At 36.7% G+C, this 23,268-nt stretch overlaps 1 long non-coding RNA gene across 1 annotated transcript; it reads left to right on the forward strand.

The window, feature by feature from the left end:
- The first annotated feature begins 2,947 nt into the window (after window positions 1-2,947).
- Window positions 2,948-22,803, forward strand: LOC105739806. The gene is made up of 4 exons (XR_001115788.2): window positions 2,948-3,017; window positions 5,163-5,362; window positions 22,045-22,222; window positions 22,339-22,803. It is a non-coding gene; the product is annotated as an uncharacterized LOC105739806 (long non-coding RNA).
- Window positions 22,804-23,268: the final 465 nt, after the last annotated feature.

Raw genomic sequence — 23,268 nt, forward strand, 5'->3', positions numbered from 1 at the left:
TTGAGCTTCCTTGCAATCCATGCTTCAAATTTTTATCTATAATTTCTCAGTTTCCATTTTGATTACATTGCTGGAGAGCTCTTGCAATCCTTTGGTGTGTCATTACATTTAGATTTTTCATGGTGTCCAAATTCTTGTGCTGTTTCCTTCTCATCTGGGGACATTAACATTTACAATTTTGTAATTATCTTCATACAGGTGAATATTTTATTTTGGTTTCATTCCCTATATTATTATTTTTTCTTTTCCTTTCCCTCTTCCCTATAGAGTGTGACTCTTGAGAATACTGAGCAGGGTCTTTTGGCTTTGTTTCTATAGCCCTATGCACGTCTGTCACCAGGTTTTATATTGGGCTGTGCAGTTTGACCTATAAGCCAATAGATGGTACTTATAGGTAACAGCCAGCTGCAGCCAACGTGTCTGAGTATATACTTCATCCTGTTATTGAGATAATCTCTCTGTTTCCTCAGGAAATGGGCTGATTCATGAAGTATACAGTGGTCTTAGCTCCCTGCTTAGTCTTGGGGGACAATGGCCAAGATAGGCAGAGCTGGCCTAGGCAAGTTCACCTACAGGTCCCCCAATTGCCAGCGTAAGAACCAAAACTGAGGAAGAATTCAGTTGGTGGCCACCAAGCACCCACAAATGTGTCTAAATGTGGATTTAGGAAGACTTTCTGGCCCCAGGTTCTCTGCATTGGGATGGTGGCTGGTCTAAACTCCTAATTTTAGAATAGTGTGTGCTCCAGATACCTGGAGCTCTGCCTGTATATCAAGTATAGAGTCCCCTCCATGCACCAGGATTTCTGTGCAGGAAGTGTGGGATACCACAGGCCACTATTTAAGGCAAACAGGTGTTCTAGATGCCTACAGATGGGCCTGGGTTGGAGTAGAGAGGGCCTCTATGCAAGAAGATTTCTGCATAGGAAGAGTAGGGTGAGAGAGGCTGCCAATCCTAGTGAGCAGGCACCCTGAATGCCTGGATCTCTGCCTGGGCTCAGAGCAGAAAGAACCTCACTGCACCATGATGTAAGCCCAGGAAGAGTAGGGCATATGAGACTGATGAACCAGATGAATGATTACTCCAAATACTTGGAGATCTGCCTGGGCATGAAGCAGAAGGCTCCTCCCTGAACCATGATCTGTGTCTAGGAAGGGTGGAGAAGGTAAGGCTGTCATCCAGGCAAGCAAGTGCTCTAGATGCCTGGAGGTATGCCTGGACATGGAACAGAGAGAACCCCACTCACCACAATCTACATCCAGGAAGGGTAGGGTGAGCTGGGCTGCTAGTACAGCTGAGTGGTTGCTTCAAATGCCTGGAGATCTGTCTAAGCATGGAGCAGAGAGGCCCCACTACACCTTGATTTATGTCCAGGAGGAGTGGGGCACCTCAGGCTGGTGGTCTAGGCAAATGATGCTCCAAATGCCTGAATTTCAGCCTGAAGTTATAGCAGAGAGGGTCTTGATGCACCACTATCTCAGGGGAGCAGGCTGGTAAATCCAGTAATAGCACATGCAGACCAGGTCAGCACAAGCTGACCCTGGTGGAAAGTCTTGTTGCCCAGGCAAAATTTCAGCTGTAGCAGCTCCCTTTTGCCCTAGGTTTCTGATAAGGGACAGCATAATTCAAAGACACATTTCATGTTAGTTTATATGTTCTTATAATACTATATTTTATTCTATATTAAATAAGAATGAAAATAGTAAATAATGACTCAATGTAGTATCAATTAAATATTGTAATTAAAATGCTTACACAAGTGATTGACAAAAACAGACACTAAATAAATATTGGCAATTATTATTTTCTGGGTCCTCACTGAATTTTCAACTTTTGTTCTTTCCTGTAGGCCAGTCTTTTTGCATTCTGTTTAAAACTGGGTTAACCTAGCAGTAGTGTGCTATTCATTTGAAAACGTAGAAAATAGGAATACACATTCAGCACGAATATTTCCTAATCCTAAACACAGAAATTTACGATAAATTATACTTAATAAACACCACAAGTCATGCGAAACACAGACTTATTTTTGTTCACTATCGTGACACTAGGGAGACATCTGGCTCTTTAGCTCTGTGACAACTGACATTTCTGGCTTAAAATTAATTTCCGTTAAAAATCATCTTAATACTATTTAAAATAATATGCTGTGACTTTTGGGATCAGCAAAATTATTACTGATTAAATATAAAAGCAAGCCCATAAAAATACAAAATAAAATGAATATTATTTTTACCTGGCAATCCTTTATATTTCCATGGCATGTGATTTAGAAGAGGAGGACGTGTTCTAACAGAATGAAAGGGTGCCCTCTAGTGTTTTAGTTAAAAATGAACAATTAGCTAGCGTACCTCTCGAACTTATATTTATTAGATTCTCAACCGAAAATAGTTTCTAGAGAAAAGATTAGACTAAAAAAAAAAAGAAAGTTACTAGTAGTATAAGGTGTTAGGAAAACATGTGGTATTTATGATGCATTCTTCTTGAGCTTAAACATAGAAAAGCGTAGAATGAAAGATTAAGTCAATCCATCATGATCTCCTTTTCTATCACCTAATAAATTAGTTACTCTATCTGTGGAGTTTGCCTCAAGCTTGGAATTGCTAAACATTTATAATAATATTGCAGCTGTCATTGTCCAAAAATACATAGATATGAACATTTTTGTCACAAAATGTTGACTGTATACATTTCCCCCAAACTGATTTTTTCAATATTTTTAGTAATAATTTTAGCCAGATTAGATTAAAACACAATATAAATTACTTTTTATATATTTAAAATACTTCACCAAATATTTTATGCATTTCTATTTCCCATTTTATTAGAATTAAGAGTAATATAATGTATTGTCAATTTTGTCCCTAAATTGAATATATTTCTCTACAGTTTTCTCAAGAGGGATTTGCAGAGACAGGATGCTATGAAATTACCTCTCCCATGCTCTCCACAGTACTAAGACTGAGGTACCTGTCTACATCAAAAGATGAGTAGTACAATGCAGATGACTTAGCCAGGTGATTCTTTACCTTTACACCATCTCCTATTATAAGCTGAATTGTCCCCTTCCCCAAATTCATATACTGAGTTTCTAACATTCAGCTCCTCATTTAAAGATAAGATTTTTTAAAAGGTGATTAAAGTAAAGTGAGGTCACTGATGTGGGCCTAATCCAATAGGACTGATATTCTTAGAAGAAAAAAAGATTATGACATAGACAGAAGAAAGACCATGTAAAGACACAAGAAGAAGACAGCCATTTACAAGCCAAGAAGAGAGGTCTCTGAAGAAACCAACCCTGCTGGCACCTTGCTCTTGGACTTCTGGCCTCCAAATCTATGAGGAAGTACATTTCTGTTGTTCAAGCAACCTGAATTGGTTTACTTTCAAATGGCAGCCCCAACAAACTGATAGATCCGCAGAGGTCTTTTTCTTTCCACAATGTAAAAATTTTAAATTCATTTTTTTCAGAAAGCATTGCTTCCACCTCAATTTTGAGTTCCAGTAAACAAAACTTAAACATCAAATGGTGACAAACAGTATAAACTTGCATATAATACATGATAAATGAATATTAGCAATAACTTTTATTATCTGGGCCAATGGCTTGCTCTTTCTCCGTCATTAAAGTGTCCCCAGTATATCCTCTTTTCTCCTGTTTTCTTCAAAGCCAGACAAATTGGCTCCACTTTCCAGCAAAACAGTGGGTCCATCTGTCAGTAGAGTACAAAAAGAACAGAAAATTCCATACCTCTAACTATATTAATCCATAGCTACATGCAATTTGCACTGTCAATCTCAGTGTGCACATATAATAACTCACATCTCACTTGCACTTATATTTATAAATCATGGTATCAGGGGAAGCAGGCATGAGTAAACCAAAACAGATAAAGATATGAACTCACACATAAATTAACATTCAAAAATAACCTTTTGATTAAATAGTTCATAATTTGGAAAACTCTTTACTTAGTTTTGATTGTAAAACATAGGGATATCTCAAATAAATTGAGATCTCTATCATTCTCCTATTCATTTGTTATATTTTCAAAACAAAATTATTGAATGCCTAATCTCTGTTTCACATTAGTAAATAATAGATATGTCAAGGAATTATCACTGGGTTGGTCTTAGAGAAGAGCAAAAGAAGTGTATTACTTGGTCAGGTAACTCTCTGATGTAAAACGTATTTTCCCCCTGTGTGTTTATCTCTCTCTCTGTATGTGTACTTCCCTAACTGGTTGTAGCCATAACATTAGGTAACATGTATAAAATGCTTAGGAAAGCTCCTGGCACAAATTAAGTATTTAATAAACTAAGATAGTTAACTAATTAGCCTGTATAAATTCCAGTTTCTACATCCATGAAAAGAAGAAAAATATATTTATTTGATACGGGTGTTGTCGGGATTGAATGAGATAATGCATGTAGCCCAAATTTTACATATACAGTTTAATTAATATTAACCCCACCCCCTAAAAAACTGCATATGATATGAGCATAGGATGATTTCCACAAACTATGTTAACATTAACTGAAAAATTATTCATTTAATTCTCCTACGCAATTGATAAACTCTGAAGTCTCAAATATACTTTGAATATAAACAACACTGATTTATCAAGCTTTCTGATTATCCTATGGGATGAGATCCATATTTAATCCTTCAGAAAAGTGAAACTTTGAAAAAGTGTCTAGTTAGTGGTGAAATGGTATTTTTGACAACACAAATAATTTCTTTTTTTGAGGTAAATTTTAATGCTGAATCACTAGATTTATTGCACTGATTTTTTATGAGTAAAATTATTACATTCAAACTCATGCACAGAGTATTTTACTGAATGACATTCTGTAGTAAGACCTGTCATGAATATTGCTGAGAGACACAGAGTATAATTCCTACTTGCAACTTAAATTATAAAACTCTCAAGGATCTTCTCAAATAACATTGAATAAATCCATGCTGTCATTGGAAGGGAAATACTTCTAAAGTATATTATACTGATTGTCACTGTTAAATATTTTTTTATTTGTGTGTATGTGTAAGGGTTGCTTTAAAACTAATTTCAGAATAAATGAAAACCAATACAAAGAATGCTAATCACGAAGTTACTTTTACCTTAAAAGTTTTCACAGTTTTTTTCTCTTTTTTTTTCAAGTTTGCTGACTAGGGATGTTGGGTGCCAGCTCTCCTAAGAAAGATCAAAGTTACGGTGAATGGCCATGATTTAAATGGAAATCTGAGGGAATGGAGCAAGGACCTGTTGGAGCACCCATGGAAAGAACCTGGGACACAAAAGAGGAAAGCAGCAAGAGACTGGCAGAGATTGTCTCCCTAGAAACCTGGACCATGAAAAGGGTAAGTCATGGCTTCTCTTGTCTCCTCACCTGTGTGACAATCTGATGTTCTCCGAAGTGTTGGGGAGCCCCTCTGCCCTCACAGTCCAGACAAGGATGTCAGTGGTGATGTGGGACCTTGCTAAGGACAATAAATTGGGTGGTCAGTTCATGCAGGTATGCCCGTAATCCCCTCAGACCCAAATTGAAATGGCAGGTGCCACACTGGTTTTACATGCACTGTTCTCCCCAGGGGACTTCAGCCCTTAGGTCGCCACATCACCAGATACCCCACAAACATAGCCCATGACCTGCTTGGACTTTGGCAACCATATGGTACCAGCAGATCCCTGAGGAGCTGTGGGTTCCTTAAAGATCTAGCCCTCAGTGTGGGCTGCCCTTAGGGAAGAGGGGAGCACAGCCCTCCAACCTGCCCTTGGGACAAAGGAAACATGGACATTGAGTCAATCAATGAAGTGGGTGGCATTGGCTGCTGGAAATAGAAATGAGAAAGAGGTTATCTCCTGTTGCCCCCATCCACTGTTGCAGACACAACAGAGCGAAGGATAGGACCCATCTCCTGCTCTTTACATAAGGCAGTAGCATTCTGGCAGTAAAGGGCAGACAAATCACAGAGCTGTCTGTCTGCTCTGGACCCAGGGCTTAGCCCCAAACCCTATTTTGTAGTAGCCACCAGAAGGGCATTTCTTTGGTTCTTGGCTACGGATAGGAGGCAGCAGATAATGATTATATGAACTAAAGGTCACAAACCCTGCAACGGGGCCCTGATATAAAAGCAGAGCCTGTTCCTCCTTGCCCAGGATAAGCAGCTAGTGCAGCACCTCAACCCTGCCCCTGAGATCTCAGCATACCCCAACATGCTTATTCCCTCCTTCTCTTATTATTAGGGTCCTGGAGAGTGGGTGGCTCTTACTCTTAAGTGACACTAACTGCATGGAATACTGAACTGTACCACCAAATAAAAAGCTGCTGTCTGAAGGGCCCAGTGATAATGAATGAGATAAGTTTTATGAGACCTGTGTACTCTCAGCTGTGTAGAAGATAGTGCATCAGCTCATATGTCCAATACATCACTACAACAGGCAGCATGTGAGAAACCCACAACAGAGAGGGTCTCCACAACCAAGAAACCTATATAGAGACTTGGCCCCCTGAAAGCACCCAAAAATGAAGCCAAATAATCATATGCAATACACATCACAGTCATATCCTCAAGGGAAAAAAAGAATAAAATGTAAAAATTCCATTCAAATGATAGTAAATTAAACAAAAAATAAAAGCAACTGCTGCTTCAGATGAGAAGGAATCAGTGTGAAGACACTAGCAGAACAAAAAACCTGAGTGTTGACATCTCTGAAGGAAGACACTAATTCTTCAACAAAGGATCCTAACCAAAATGAAAATTCGAAAATGACAGATAAAGAATCCAATAGGAAGCGCAATGAGATTCAAGAAAAAATGGAAAATCAAAGCAAAGAAACTGGAAAAATGATTCAGGATATAAAAGAAGAGATTGCTATATTTAATTGAAAAACAAGTAGAAATTCTGGAATTGGAAAATTTACTAAAGAAATTTCAAAATATAGTTGGAAGCTTTACTAATAGACTAGACCAAGCAGAAGAAAAATTTTCAGACCTTGAAGATCTGTTTTTTGAATTAACCTAGTCAGACAAAACTAAAGAAAAACATTGTTTTTAAATAAACAAAACTTTAGAGAAATATGGGATTACCTAAGTTGACCAAAGCTATGACCAAAGCTTATAAAGCATTCTTGAGAGAGAAGAAAAAGTAAGCAAATTGAAAAAAACATATATTTGAGAGAATAATTCAGGAAAATTTCCCTAGTCTTCCCAGAGAGGTAGACACCCAGATACAAGAAATTTAGAGAACACCTGTAAGGTAATGTACAAGAAAAACTTCACCAAGACATATGGTCATCAGACTATTCAAAGTCAACACTAAAAAAAAATCTTAAAGGCAGCTAGATAAAAGGGTCAAATCACCTATAAAGGTACACCCATCAAACTAACAGTGGATTTCTCAGCAGAAACCTTACATGCCAGAAGAGATTGTGAGCCTACTTTTAGCCTCCTTAAAGAAAAATAATGCCAGCCAAAATTTTATATCCTGCCAAACTAAGCTTAATAAATAAATGAGTAATCAAGTCATTCCCACACAAGGAAATGCTAAGGGCAATTGTCACAATGAGACTAGTCCTACAAAAAATGCTCAGAGTAGTTCTAAATATGGAAATGAAAATATGATACTTGCTACAATAAAAGCACTCATAAATACAAAGTACACATATCCTATAAAGCAAATACACGATTGAGACTACAAAGCAACTACCTAAAAACACTGTGACAGGAACAAAACCTCACATGTCAATATTAACTTTGAATGTAAATGGCCTAAGTGCTCCACTTAAAAGATGTAGATTGGTAAATTGGATAAAAATAAAAACCCAACCATCTGCTTCCCTCAAAGGACCCCTAATGAATAATGACACCCACAGGCTCAAAGCAAGAGAAAAATATGTTATGCAAATGGAAAACCAAAAAGACCAGGCACTGTTATTTTTTTTACTATATAAAACAGACTTTAAATCAACAACAGTAAAACAAAACAAATTAAAGAAGGACATTATATAATGATAAAGGGGTTACTTCAACAAGAACATTTAACAATCTTAAATATATACACAGCCATCACTGGAGCACACAGATTTATTAAAGAAACACTACTAGACCTAAGAAAAAGAGACAGAGAGCTATATACTATAGTGTTATCTTTTGTGTCTTTGATAACAGCCATGCTAAAACATGTGAGGGGATATCTCAGTGTGGCTTTGAGTTGCATTTCCCTAATGATTGGTGATGGTTAGCATCTTTTAATATACGTTTTGACTATTCTTATGTTTTCTTTTGTTTATTAGTTTTTTTAGGTAAATGCATACTTGATATACAGTTCCCTCCTAGTTATCTACTCAAGAGAAATAAAAACATATGCCCACACAAAGACTGGTCTTTATTTCAAAGCAGTATTATTCATAATTACCTCAAACTGGTGAGTAGATAAGTAAACTTTGATGTATCCATACAAAGGAACACTACTCAATAGTTATATGGAACAAACTACTAATACACACCACAACATAGATGAATCTCAAAAACATTATGCTAAGTAAAATAATCCAAGCCCAAAAAGACTACATACTGTATATTCTCCTTAATATGAAATGCTAGAAAAGACCAAACTATAATCACATTAAACAAAGTAGCATTTGGGATCAAAAGAGGCTACAGATAATTGACTGCAAAGGGGCATGAGGGAAGTTTCTAAGATGATGAAAATATTCTAAATCTTGATTGTGGCCATGATAACATGACTGCACACATTTGTCAATCTCACTAAACTGTGTACTTAGAAAGGATAATTTATTCCATAGAAATTTAATTCAATAAAGTTGATAAAGATAGATTATTAGCATAGCATTTTCCCTTTACAAATTTTGCCACTTATTTTCTTCTGGATCTATTTACTTTCTTTTGTGCTAAACTGAGTGATATAGTTTGGCTGTATCTCCACAAAAATATCATCTTGAATTGTAATTCCCACAATTCCCACATGTACTGGGAAGGACTCAGTGGGAGGTAATTGAATCATGGGGGTGGGTCTTTCTTATGATAGTGAGTAAGTCTCATGAGAGCTCCTCAAGCTCTCTCTCTTTGCCTGCCACCATCCATGTAAGACCTGACTTGCTCTTCCTTGCCTTCCACCATATGAGGCCTCCCCAGCCATGTGGAACTGTAAGTCCATTCAATCTCTTTTTCTTCCCAGTCTCAGGTATGTCTTTATCAGATGCATGAAAATGGACTAATACGCTGTGGAACAAGCAAATTAGACAATCTGCCTTTGACAATTAAAAGTCTGGTGATGATAGGCCAGGCGCGGTGGCTCATGCCTGCAATCCCGGCACTTTGGAAGGCCAAGGCGGGCGGATCATGAGGTCAGGAGATCGAGACCATCCTGGATAACATGGTGAAACCCCGTCTCTACTAAAAATACAAAAATTAGCCGGGCGTGGTGGTGGGCGCCCGTAGTCCCAGCTACTCGGGAGGCTGAGGCAGGAGAATAGCGAGTGAATCCGGGAGGCAGAGCTTGCAGTGAGCCAAGATCATGCTACTGCACTCCAGCCTGGGGGACAGAGTGAGACTCTGTCTCAAAAAAGAAATAAAAATTAAAAAAAAAAACTCTGGTGATGATAATAAAGTGTACAATTTCAGGGGTCTCTATAAAATACTAAGGGCACAGAGGACAAAGTAAGAGGTAGGAATCCAACAGTGGGAGTGCATTTATATATGAAGCCTGTAATATATTAAGTAATGCGAGGCCCTTAACTTGCTCTATTTTTTTAATCAAGTGAGTGGAGAAATAATTGTGGTGGGTAAAAGAATCTCAAGAAGATACACTCAGAGTGAGTTTTAAAATGTCACTAGCAGACAAAGCACGTGGGATTCCTTGACATGATCATTCTAAATACATGAGTATATTGTAGACAATGGCTTTGGGGGAAAGCAGGATTAATTTAGTTTATTTAAAGCTTAAGAAAAATGCATAAGGGGAAAGTAAAAAGAATGACAGCATTACTGGCAAATGACTCAGATTAGGAAGGGCAGTCATGCATCTATGTTCAGTACTAATTTGGAATTGACAGTGGCATTGGAATTAGATAGTAATAGCTTTGAATTTTTAGATTGTTTTGAACAGTATATTTATTTTAATAATATGGATTCTTCCTATCCGTGAGCATGGGATGTTTTTCCATTTGTCTGTGTCATTTACAATTTTTTAAATCAGTGTTTGTAGTTTTCCATGTAGAAGTTTTTCACCCCTTGGTTAAATGAATTGCTTGGTAATTTTATTGTGGCTATTTTAAATGGGATTGTATTCTTGATTTGGTTCTCAGCTTGAGCATTTTTGGTGCATATAAATATAGCTGATTTCTGTGCATTAATTTTGTATTCTGAAAGTTTACTGAAATTGTTCATCAGGTCTGGCAGGCTTTTGGAGGAATTTATGAAGTTTTCTAGGTAGATCTAGTCATCAGTAAACAGAGATAATTTGACTTCCTGTTTTCCAATTTTGATGCCTTTTATTTTTACCTCTTGCCTGATTGCTCTGGTTAATACTTCCAATATTATGTTGACTAGGAGTGGTGAGACTGGACATCTTTGTCTTGTTCCAATTCTTAGAGAAAATGCTTTTGACATTTTCCCAAGTGTGATACTGGCTGTGGGTTTGTCATATATGGCTTTTATTATTTTGAGTTATGTTTCTTCAATGCCTAGTTTGTTGAAGGTTTTTATCATGAAAGGATGTTGGATTTTATCAAATGCTTTTTCTGTGTCTATTAAGATAATCATATGGTTTTTGTTTTTAATTCTGTTTAGTGGTGAATCAGATTTATTAATCTGTATTAAAACACCCCTGCATCCCCAGAATAAAACACATTTGATTATGATGAATTATGTTTTTGAAGTGCTGCTGGATTCAGTTTGCTAGTATTTTGTTGAAAAATTTTGGAGGTTGTTCATCTGGGATTTCTGCCTGAGGTTTCCTCTTTTTTTTCTTGGGTCTGTGCCAGATTTTGGTATCAGGAAGTCCCTCTTTGTCAATTTTTTTAAACCCTTGAAGTAAGATGGGTACTAGACCTTTCTTGATAGCTGATAGAAGTCAGGTGTGAGTCTATCTAATACAGGGCTCTTTTGGCGAGTAGATTTGTTATTACTGATTCAACTTTGTAGTTCATTATTGTTATGTTCACAATTTAAATTTCTTTCTGATTCAATCTTGGGAGGTTGTGTCTAGCAATTTATCCTTTTTCTCCCAGTTTTCTAGTTAGTGAACATAGAGATGTTCATAACGGTCAATGATAATCTTACATATATGTCTGTGGTATCAGTTGTAACATCATGGGAATCATTTCTGGTGGAGCTTATTAAAATATTCTCTCTTTTGTTCTTCATTAATCTAGGCAGCGGTCCATCAATTTTATTTCTTCTTAGGCACACTGGCTCCTGTTTCTTCCTTCATAGCCACTCATGAATGCTCACCTCAAGACTTTTCCATTTGTTCTCCCTCTACCTGACAGAGTCTTCCCCAGGTCCTTCTTGTACTGGAACACTGTTATTTTTCTCTAGGTTTGAGAAGTTCTCTGTTATTGTCCTTTTGAATATAAGTTTTAGCTCTCTCTACCTCCTTTTTAAGGCCAATAACTCTTAAATTTGCCCCTTTGGGGCTATTTTCTAGATCTTCAAGGTGTGCTTTATTCCATTGTATTATTTTTTGTTTTGTCTTCTCCAACCGTATATTTTTTCATATGGTGTATCTTCAAGCTCACTTATTTCTTCTGCTTGATCAATTATGCTAATAAGAGAATCTGATGCATTCTTCAGCATGTCAGTTGCATTTTCTTTCTTTTTTAAGTTATTTTTCTTTGAGAAATGGTCTTATTGTGTCACCCAGGCTGGAGTGCAGTGGTATGATCATGGCTTATTGCAGCCTCTACCTCCCAGGCTCAATTGATCCTCCCAGCTCAGCCTCCCAAGTAGCTGGGACTACAGGCATGTACCACCACACCTGGCTAATTTTTTGTATCTTTTTGTAGAGATAGAGCTTCACCATTTTGCCCAGGTTGTTCTCAAACTTCTGTGCTCAAGCAATTCACCTGCTTTCGGCTCCCAAAGTGTTGGGATTGTAGGCATGAGGCACTGTGCCTGGCCATCGATTGCATTTTCAACTCCACAATTTTTGTTTGGTTCTTTCTAATTTTTTCAATCTCTTTATAAAATTTTTCTAATAGAATTCTGAATTCCTTCTCTGTGTTATCTTCAATTTCTTTGAGCTTCCTCAGCACACCTATTTTGAATTCTCTCTCTGAAAGGTCACACATTTCTGCTTCTCCAGGATTGGTCCCTGGTGCTTTATTTATTTCATTTGGTGAGGTCATGTTTTCCTGCATAGTCTTGATGTTTGTGGATGTTCGTTGGTGTGTGGGCATTGAAAAGCTAGGTATTTATTGTAGTCTTTGCAGTCTGGGCTTGTTTGTACCCATTCTTCTTGGGAAGGCTTCCAAGGTATTTGAAGGAACTTGGGGGTTCTGATCTCAGTTTTTTGTCACTGCAGCCTTATCTGCATTAGGGGATACCCCACAGTAGGTAATGCTGTGGTTCTTGCAGATTGTAGAGGTACTGCCTTGGTGGTCTTGGATAAGATCCAGAAGAATTCCCTGGATTACCAGACAGAGACTCTTGCTCTCTTTCGTACTTTCTCCCAAACAGAGTTTCTGTGAGCTGAGCTGCCTGGAGGTGCAGGAGGGTTGACACAACCACCTCCGTGGTCACCACCACTGGGGCTGCACTCGATCAGACCTGAAGCCCACATGGAACTGAATCTCACTCCAAGCCCACTGTAACTACTACCTGGCCACCACCTGTGTTTGCTCAAGGTTCTAGGGCTATATAATCATCAGGCTCTATGATCAGCCAGTCTTGTTCTCTTCTCTTGAAGAGAGGGGACTACAGGCAGGTCCAGAGATGCCCTCTGGGAACCAGGGTTTAGAGTCAGAAACCTAAGAAATCTACCTGGTACTCTATTCTAGTGCATCTGAGCTGGCAAAAAAACAATAAGACAAAGTCCTTCCCACTCTCCCCTCTCCTTTCCCCAGGCAGAGGAGTGTTTTCCATGTCCAACCACCACAGGCCTTTGTGGAGTCCTGCCAGGGTATTGCCAGTGTTCACATAAGGCCCAAAGACTCTTTAGTAAGCTTGTAGTCAGCAAGTGATAAATCCTGCTAGGACTGGGTTCTTCCCTTCAGGGCAGTGGGTTCCCTTCTGGCCCATGGTGTATCTAAAAATACTGTCCAGAAGCTAGGGGCTGGGATGTGGGCCTCGCAACTCTGCTTTGTACCCTATTCTAGTGTGGCTGAACTGGTATTCAAGTGGCAAAACAAAATCCTCCTTAATTTTATCTCACCTTTCCTCAAGCAGAAGGAAGGACTCTCCTTTGGAGCTGTAAGCTGTGGTGCCTTGGGTTGAGGAAGAGGTGGTACTAGCACTTCCCTGGCCATCCCTGCTGTGTCTCACTAGGTCAAGCGACTCCCAAGTCCACTGGCTCCAAGCACAGCACTAGGACATGCCTAGGAGTTGCAGTCCCTGTGGCCTAGACTCCCTTTCAAGTTTATTTAGGGCCCAGACTAATTTAGCCCATGGTGGCCAGCATTGCTGATACTTAAGTTCTGACTATTGAGATGAGCGATTCCTCTCTTGATAGGGCTGTTCTAAATGTTCCTTCCGTGGGCATCAGCTGAGTTCTGCCCAGCACTGTGGGCCTCTGTATTGGCAGCACTGTATTCCCATGCAAAGTCCCACAAGTGCACAGAATTTCTGTCAGCACCATGTGGCCACTGCTAAGGGATGGGGAAAGGGTGATGTCAGAAATTCAAGACTGTCTCTCCTACCCTTTTCAGTACCTCTTTAAGCAATATGAAGTTACACCCAGGTACTGTGATTGCTTACCTGATTTTTGGTTCTCATTAAGGTGTTTTTGTGCGTGTGTAGATGGATATTAAATTTGGTGTTCTTGTGGGGAGGACAATTGATGGAGGCTTCTATTCAGCCATTGCATTAGTCTGTTCCCACACTGCTGTAAAGACATACCTGAGACTAAGTAATTTATAAAGGAAAGAGATTTAGTTGACTCACAGTTCTGCATGGCTGCGGAGGCCTCAGGAAGCTTACAATCATGGTGGAAGGCAAAGGGGAAGCAAGGCAAGTCTTACATGGCAGAGGAAAGAGAGTGAAGGGGAAGTGCTACACTTTTAAAGTATCAGATCTTGTCAGAACTCACTATCATGAGAACAGCAAGAGGGAAATCTGCCCTCGTGATCCAATCACCTCCCACCATTGCCCTTCCTATAACACATGGGGATTACAATTAGAGATGAGATTTGGATGGGGACACAGGGCCAAACCATATCAACCATCTTATTCTGCCTCTTGCCTCCACTTCTTACTTTTTAAATTTGCTCTCTTTGTTTTCTGAAACCACATTATCTGGGTTTCTTTCTGACCTTCTGGGCCCTTCTTAGTCTTCTTTAATGCGTTTTGTTCCTTTTTCTGAATTACAGTGTTGGGGCATCCTTAAGTTCAGTCTTAATCTCTGCCTCTCTATCCACATTCCTTCACTATCAGAAAATAACTAAGCTATTTGTACATTATACAGTGTACAAACATTTGTACATTGACAACTCACACATTTCTGCAGCCAGATCTGACTCATAATTTAAGTGGCAGACATTTTTAGCACTCTCTTGATATAACCACTCAAATAACCACTCTGTATCTCAAACTTTACATATTCAAAGAAAAATTTTGGTTTCTATTTTTATAACACTGTTATTTTCCCAAGGTTGTCCCCCCAATAATTACATAATACTTTACTACATATTAGATCAAAAATTTATTAATTATCCCTGATATTTTTTCACCTTCACCTCTCTCACAGATTGAATTCATTAGCAATTTCTAGAAGCTTAAAATCCAGAAAACATGCTAAATTCATGCACTTCTCTTCATGTCATACCACTGTCCTTGTTTATATCATTTTCAAAGTACTTCACCTGCTACATAAACTACTTCAATGCCTTCTAACAGATCTGACTGTTCCCAATTCTACCATCCTAATCTATTTATTCTTCATTCAGAGACATCATTATCTTCTAAAGTATCATAATTATTTCATAATTACCCCCAATTAATTTGAGAAACTTCAAAGAAAAAAATAACAAATTATGTATTATTTTCCTATTAAAGTTTTCCAATTCCAATGAATCTCAACAAGAAAAGTCAGTAATAAAATACTTGTGCTATAATAGGCAATCTCAAAAAGTAATTATAAGATAATGTCAAGTTGATGCATTCCTGTCAAAGAACACTATAACGAAATATTTGGAAATTCATATTCTATTAAGCTATTTTATTAAGTATAGCATATAATGTTATTTTCTTTTGATTTGTGATGACAATATTTGAACACTAGAAATCACGATTCAGTTGAAAATTTTCTTTTCAATAAATACTTATCCATGTATTGCCTAAAATGTTATAGCATGACTTTGACAGAAATCCCTTGGGAACATATCAGAGATATATATATATATAACTCACTTTTCCACAGATAAAACAATTATATAAAAACAATTGTTTTTATTTTAATGGTAAGGTTTATTAGAGTTAGAATTTTTATGTTACCGTGGTGTGAAAATGTTGTTTTTACTTTAACCAAAATGTCAGAGTATTTCATGAAATTGAACCTATAATGTGTGAACTGTGATAGCTATGGAAAACTAGTTCTTGGGCTACTAAGGACCATTCGTCTGTCCTTTCAAAAAGGTAAACTACTTCATTGTATATGCCAGGTTTTTTATCAAAATTCTTTGCTCCATTTATAACTTTAGCAGAATTATATTTAGAAGAGTATTTTGCCTGAATCTTACCTTCATCCCTAGAAAAATCAGCGCATGGGTGCTCATGTGCTCTGCCTGTTTTTTAGAGATAATAAATGTGAGGTGCAACAACTTGCCCCTAAAATTAGAAAGCACACTCCAGACCACTGGATCTCCAGATCCACAAGCATCTTAGTGGATGTAAAAGAACTTGACTCTTCACCGGTTTTCATCTCCTCTCTGGGAAACATTTGCCTAAACAGAGCCTCCAGGATACTTGTTACTTCCAGCCCAATATAATTACAATTAGTAAAATATCACCAATTCAATAGTACAATATTCTGTGGAATGCAAGATAATAATGTGCCCAGCAGACTAATTTATGGTAAAGAGCAGGAGAATAAATATTGTCCTGGGGCAATACAGAGAATGTGCATTGTCCTGTAAAGACAAACAGGTTTTTATTGTTTTTATTGATAGGGACTGAAGAGAATACATGTGTTAGATCAGTAACAACATTACAAATGATAAAGACTATGTCGATCTGCTCTGGTAGACACACAACATCCAGCAAGGTGGTTTAGGATTATCATAGCCCATTGTCATCTGCCACAATCCATCTGGCTTTCAAAACAGAGGCGAGACAACCTATTTTTAAGTCTTTTAATAAGTTAAGTTGCATTAACTTCTGCAACTCTTTCCAGAATGTGATTTTTTTTAAAAATTACTATTTATTCTAGTGGTACAATCCTTCTTGGAACCATTTGTAATTAGGCTCCTTTATAGCCCTGTCAGATCCTGGACTAAATTTTCAGTGCAGTCTTTTCTGTGGCTGTAAGAGACAATATATTAGAGTTTGCCACTAAAATCCATGGATAAGAACTATTGACTTTTCACAGTATGAAATGAGCTGCCCAGTGGCTTTTCTAAGCCCAATTTGTCATTTTGCAAAAATTTCAATGTCATTTCAATTGTCATTGCATTTCAGTTCAAAACTACTGACTTTTCACAGTATGAAATGAGTTGCCCAGTGACTTTTCCAAGCCGATCTTGTCATTTTGCAAAAATTTCAAAGTCATTTACAGAAGCCAACCATCTCTAAAATCCATATAATTATCATTGCCATCACACAAGTCAACTGCAACAACCACTGCTCTTTCCAACACTTCAGCTTCTGCCTGCACCCTCTCCCAATTAAACATGTTAAAGCTTCAGTAGTTTTATTGCCACTCTATGACAGAGATTATCACCATCTCACCTCTAAAAGCCAATGGTGTCCACATTACCGTCAGTCCATTGAATTATTCCACTTTAAAGTCCTATTGAAAGTAACTATTGTTAAAGGTGAATTTATTAACAACTGTCCTAACCGGTGTTCTTAGAAAGAAAAACGTATTTTCTCCTACACCCATTGGCCAAAACTTAACTCCTGTGAAGCATCAACTGTGCATTAGGGTGCTGAACAGAACCAGGGAATTTTAGAGCTTAGGAGACAGAAGATACGACATGTGCAAGGCAAGGAACTGTGGGGTTTATACACACAGGTGGAGATCACCTAAAGTTGAAATATATATCAGTTACTGAAGTGAAAACAAAATTACTGAGGATCTCACGGACAGAAGCCAAGAGATTCTGAGGTGGCCCAATAAAAGTGTTCTGATACATATACTACTCAACAGATTTTAAAATCTCAATCAATCACAATCAAGATAAGTGAAAAGAAATATACATTTGGAAATAGTAAAGTAAAAAAGCACAGATAAAAAAGAAAAGATCAGAAAGACACCCTGAGAGAGAAGGCTGACTACCATAGAAGGAACAGCCATTAAAAGGACAATTCAATTTCATGGCAGCATAAAATGCCAAATGAGAATGAAATACCATCTTCCATATTTTTAGAGAAAATAAACTGCCCAGCTTTAATTTTAGACATATAAAAGATCTTTTAAGAATGAAAAATACTTTTAGATCAAGCTTAGAGTATTTGCATTATGGTATCTTCAAAAAGGAAATTCTGAGAGATGCTATTTCAGAACACAGAGAAGTATTTTAAAATGGAAGATTTTAGATAGAATAGGAATAGAGAGAACAAAAATATAGATGTGTTCAAGAATCCAAAGAAATATTGAGGGTAACATAAAATTAGATTGTCGTATGTAAATTGAAAAGCAAAACTAAAATATAAAGCAACAATAGCATATCAGAAGGGGTTGAAAGACAATGTCCTTGTATTATTATATAAAGACAAAAGTCCTTCTATTATTTTACAGATATTGATTAGTTTTAGGCCTTACTAAGTTAATTATTTATACTGCAGTTCTTGCGATAACCATTCAAACTAGAAATATTATTCATTATTCCAAACCAGGAGGAGAAAAATATTAAGATAAAATTTGTTCAAAAGAATGAAAAAAAAAGAAAAACGGGAAAATAGAACACATAAATGAGTTAATAGTTATAAACTCAAATATGTAAAAAATATGATAATTATCAGTAACACAACTAGTATTTCTAGCAAACATATATTATATGTAGTCTTCTTCCAAGCAGGGCTTAGACACTCCCTTTGGAGACTGATACTAAATTTCATGTGTAAGTCACATTTAAAACTCAATTGTCTTCCAGTGTTACATAGCAAAATCACTTTTGCCAACAAACATATTCAGTGCCTTCATCTACAGCTGCCTTTCAGTTATATCCACGAAAAAATATACATCTTTAAAAGTGAGTGTTTGCCAAATTTGTGTATTGAAAATCATACTATACTCTAAATTCAGGATGGTTATTAGACAAAAATAACACACATCTGGATATGCGAGAACTGGAAGTTAAGCATGCATTTAGTTCAATGGTCTAAATAATAATTTTATCACATACTTGGAATAAATATTCCTTCCTTCATACCATCTGAAGGAAGAGCAAACTGGTAATACCTTCCAGAAGGTGATCAGAAAATATGTATAAAAGCCTTTAAAATGTTCATGCCCTTTGACTTTGCAATCCTTTTATTAGGATTCTACCCCAATATGATAAAGTTACAAACAAACTTTTGTAAAGAATACTATATTGTAATATTCAAGAAGCTTTGAAAACTAATCATTCATAAATATCTTACACAAGTTGTATTACATATGCACCATTAAAATCATGTAAAATTGTATCACATTTTAAAAATATTTAACTACTTAAGTTATAAAACATGCTACAGTGAAGCACCCAGATATATAAAGCAAATATTATTAGAGCTAAAGAGAGAGATAGGCCCCAATACACTATTTATTGGAGACTTCAACACTCCACTTTCAGCTATGGAAAGATCTTCCAGACAGAAAATCAACAAAGAAACATTGTACTTAACCTGCACTATAGGCCAAATGGATCTAATAGGTATTTAAAGAATATTTCATCCAACAGCTGCAAAGTATACAATGTTTTCCTCATCACATGTATCATCCCTAAGTATGGGTGTTAAGATGTTAGGTCATGAAACAAGTCTTAAAACATTCAAAGAAAAAAAAAAAAACGGAAATAGCATCAAGAATCTTCTCTGACCCCAGTGGAATAAAACTAGACATTAATTACAAGAGGAATTTTGGAAACTATAAAAATACATGGAAATCAAACAATATGCTTCTGAATAACCAGTGGGTCAATGAAGAAATCAAGAAACAAATTGAGGCCGGGCATGGTGGCTCATGCCTGTAATCCCAGCACTTTGGGAGGCCAAGGCAGGCGGATCACAAGGTCAGGAGATTGAGACCATCCTAGCTAACACGGTCAAACCCCGTCTCTACTAAAAATAGAAAAAATTAGCCCGGTGTGGTGGCAGGCGCCTGTAGTCCCAGCTACTCGGGAGGCTGAGGCAGGAGAATGGCGTGAACCTGGGAGGCAGAGCTTGCAGTGAGCCGAGATCACGCCACTGCACTCCAGCCTGGGTGACAGAGCAAGACTCCGTCTCAAAAAAAAAAAAAAAAAAAAAAGAAATTGAAAACATTTATTGCAACAAATAGTAATGAAAGCATACTAAAACCTTTGAATTTCTGTAGTTTCAGTTGTAATGGGATATGGCAAAAGCAAAACTAAAAGGGAAGGTTATAGCTGTAAGTTTCTACATCAAGAAAGAGAAAATGCATCAAATAAACAATCTAATGATGCATCTTAAAGAACTACAAAAGCAACAACAAACCAGCCCAAAATTAGTAGAAGAAAATAAATAATAAAGATCAGAGCAGAAATAAATGAATTTGAAATGAAGAAGACAATGCAAAAGATCGATGGCATAAAAAGTTGGTTTTTTTAAAAGATAAAATTGAAAAATCTTTAGCTAGACTAAAAAAAAGAGAGAAAATACAAAGAAATAAAATTAGAAATGAAAGAGGAGACATTACAACTGATACTACAGGAAATCAAAGGATCATTATGGCTACTGTGAGTAACTATATGTCAATAAATTGAAAAATCTAGAAGAAATGGACAGATTCTTAGATACATACTACTTAGAAAGATTGAACCAGGAAGAAATTGAAAACCTGAATAGACCAGTAACAAGTAATGAGATGGAAACTGTAATAAAAATTCTCCTAGTAAAGAAAAGCCTGGGATCTGATGTCTTCACAGCTGAATTCTAGCAAACATTTAAAAAACTAATACCAATCCTACTCAAGTTATTCTGAAAGATAGAGGGGGAGGAAATACTTACAAACTCATGCTACCAGGCCAGTATTACCCTGCTACCAAAAACCAGACAAAGACACGTCATAAAAAAAACTACAGGAAAATATCTCTGATGAATATTGATGTAAAAATCTTCAACAAAATATTAACAAAGTAAATTCAATAATGCATACAAAGATCATTTATCATGACCAAGTGGGATTTTCCCTGGAATGCAAACATGGTTCAACATACACAAATCAATCAATATTCTACATCATATCAACAGAATGAATGATAAAAATCATGCAATCATTTCAGTTGACACTAAAAAAGCATCTAATAAAAGTCAACATTTTCTTCTTAGTAGAATAAAAGATCAGATCCTCAAAATTGGGTATAGGAGGAACATACCTCAAAATAATAAAAGCCATATATTACAGATCACAACTAGTATTATGCTGAATGAAGAAGAACCGAGAGTCTTTCACCTAAGATCTGGAAAACAACAAGGATACCCACTTTCACCACTGTTATTTCACATAGTACTGGAAGTTCTAGCTAGAGCAGTCAGACAAAAGAAAGAAATAAAGGACATCCAAAATGGATGGAAGACATCAAATTATCCTTGTTTGCAGATGATACAATCTTATATTTGAAAAAACCCAAAGACTCCATACAAAATCTATTAGAACTGAAAAACAAATGCAATAAAGTTGCAGGATGCAAAACTAGCATGCAATAATTCAGAAATTCTATATGCCAATAGTGCACCAAACTAGATTTTTGTTTTTTTAGCATTTGTGGACCGTTTTTTTCAAAATGCAGTAGCAAAAAAAGAAACAAACAAACAATCCCAAACATCCCTACAGCTTTCATTTATAAGAAAAAAATGTGATTATTTTTTGCAATACACTGTATAAAGATAAATTTACTTTCATTAATTCATTGGTAAGGCTGAAATTATATTTTCATTAATAGAGTTCTAGGCCTGAAGATTTAATACATGCAAGAGAACAGCAATTTTCAATAGCATATCCCTTAAAATTGTCACTTTAATAGCTTGAGCTAAACAGAATTATGTAAGATACAAAAGGCTATTTAGATCATTGATTCAATTAGGGCAATTCACCCTGTTGTCATTTTTTTATGAACTCTTCAGTATACTTGTCACACAAGGTGAACCAACACAGTAAATGAATCATTCCAAAAATCTCTATATTAGACAGGTTTCATTATCTGGGACAGAGCAGTTATTTAAATATCATTAAAACAGGCTTAAAAGAGGAATAAAAGTGAGTAAAAAGCTGAAATAGAAAGAAAGCAACACAGAGACAGAAATAGTGATTTAGTGATTTTAATAACTATAAAATATTTCTTCCTTTGATTTGCTTGGAGAAGAAATGATAACATATCTTTCTTAATCTATTGGACTTAAAACATAACTTTGAACCTAAAGTTATGGGACTTGATAATCTTTTCCGGTATACTACGTTTTTGATATTCTTTATAAATTCTACAGGTGGGGAGGAGAAAACACTATACTAAATATTACTCCTGGAAAAGTGCATTTGCTTCAGAGAAATCTTTATCATAGATCTAACAGGAAGGAACAATAGCACCTTCTATGTGCCGAAGTAGCACAATAATGAACTCTGTTCAAGTGGATCAAAAGCCATCAAGGTCAAAATTAGGCACAGGTGAGGCAGGACATTTCTGATAGAATTGTATATTAGTCCATTCTCACATTGCTGTAAGTACCTGAGACTGGGTAATTTATAAAGAACAGAAGTTTAATTGGCTCATGGTTCCACAGGCTGTACAGGAAGCATGATTCTGGCATCTGCTTGGTTTCTGGGAAGGTCTCAGGAAACTTAAAGTCACGGAAGAAGTGAAGGGAGAGCAGGCATGTCTTAAATGACCAAAGCAGGAAGAAGAGAGAGAAGTGTGGAGGTGCTACACACTTTTAAACAACCAGATCTTGTGAGAACTCTGTCAGGAGAGCAGCACTAGGGGAATGGTGCTAAACCATTCTTGGGGACTCCATCCCCGTGATACAATCACCTCCCTCCAGGCCCCACCTCCAACACTGAGAATTACAACTCAACATGAGATTTGGATGGGGACACAGATCCAACCCATATCAAGTTTTCACACCTTTCAGTAAAGCTTTATATTTTTTAAGTACTTGGAAGTAGAAGTAGAGAATAAGGGGAATATTGTACAGCCATCACAGCCTTTGTCTACTAAAGAAGTCAGTTCCATGTGACAAATGTTCATTTTAATATTCGCTTCTTCAGTCCATCTGGGGGTGTTTCCTTATTTCTATAAGATGCTGCTTTTCAAATAAATTACCAAAAGCATTCTGGAAATCCAAGAGTAATTGTATGAACTATAAGTATTAGAAAACACAGACATAAGTCGAAAATATTTATGAACCTAAATAGATGTAAAGCTAGTGACTCATATTTTATAATGTATTCACAGATGATATTTCTTAAATAAAGTAGGCATTTCTATAAAATAAAAACCCTAATAATATATGTTATTAAGAAGAAAACTAGAAAAGGAAGAAAAAAAATGATGGTATGTTTGGAAGATGCTGAGGTGAGCTGGTGATAAAATTATCTCCACTGAAAAAGGAATACGAAGAGCAGGAATTGAATAAGCCAGACAATGCCTGAGTTTTTTCTGAAACCACTGTGCAGGTTTGGACTTTGACCTAATTTAATTTTCACTTCTATTC

This window comes from Nomascus leucogenys, chromosome 5 (assembly GCF_006542625.1).
Source record: "Nomascus leucogenys isolate Asia chromosome 5, Asia_NLE_v1, whole genome shotgun sequence".
Lineage (NCBI taxonomy): Eukaryota > Metazoa > Chordata > Mammalia > Primates > Hylobatidae > Nomascus > Nomascus leucogenys.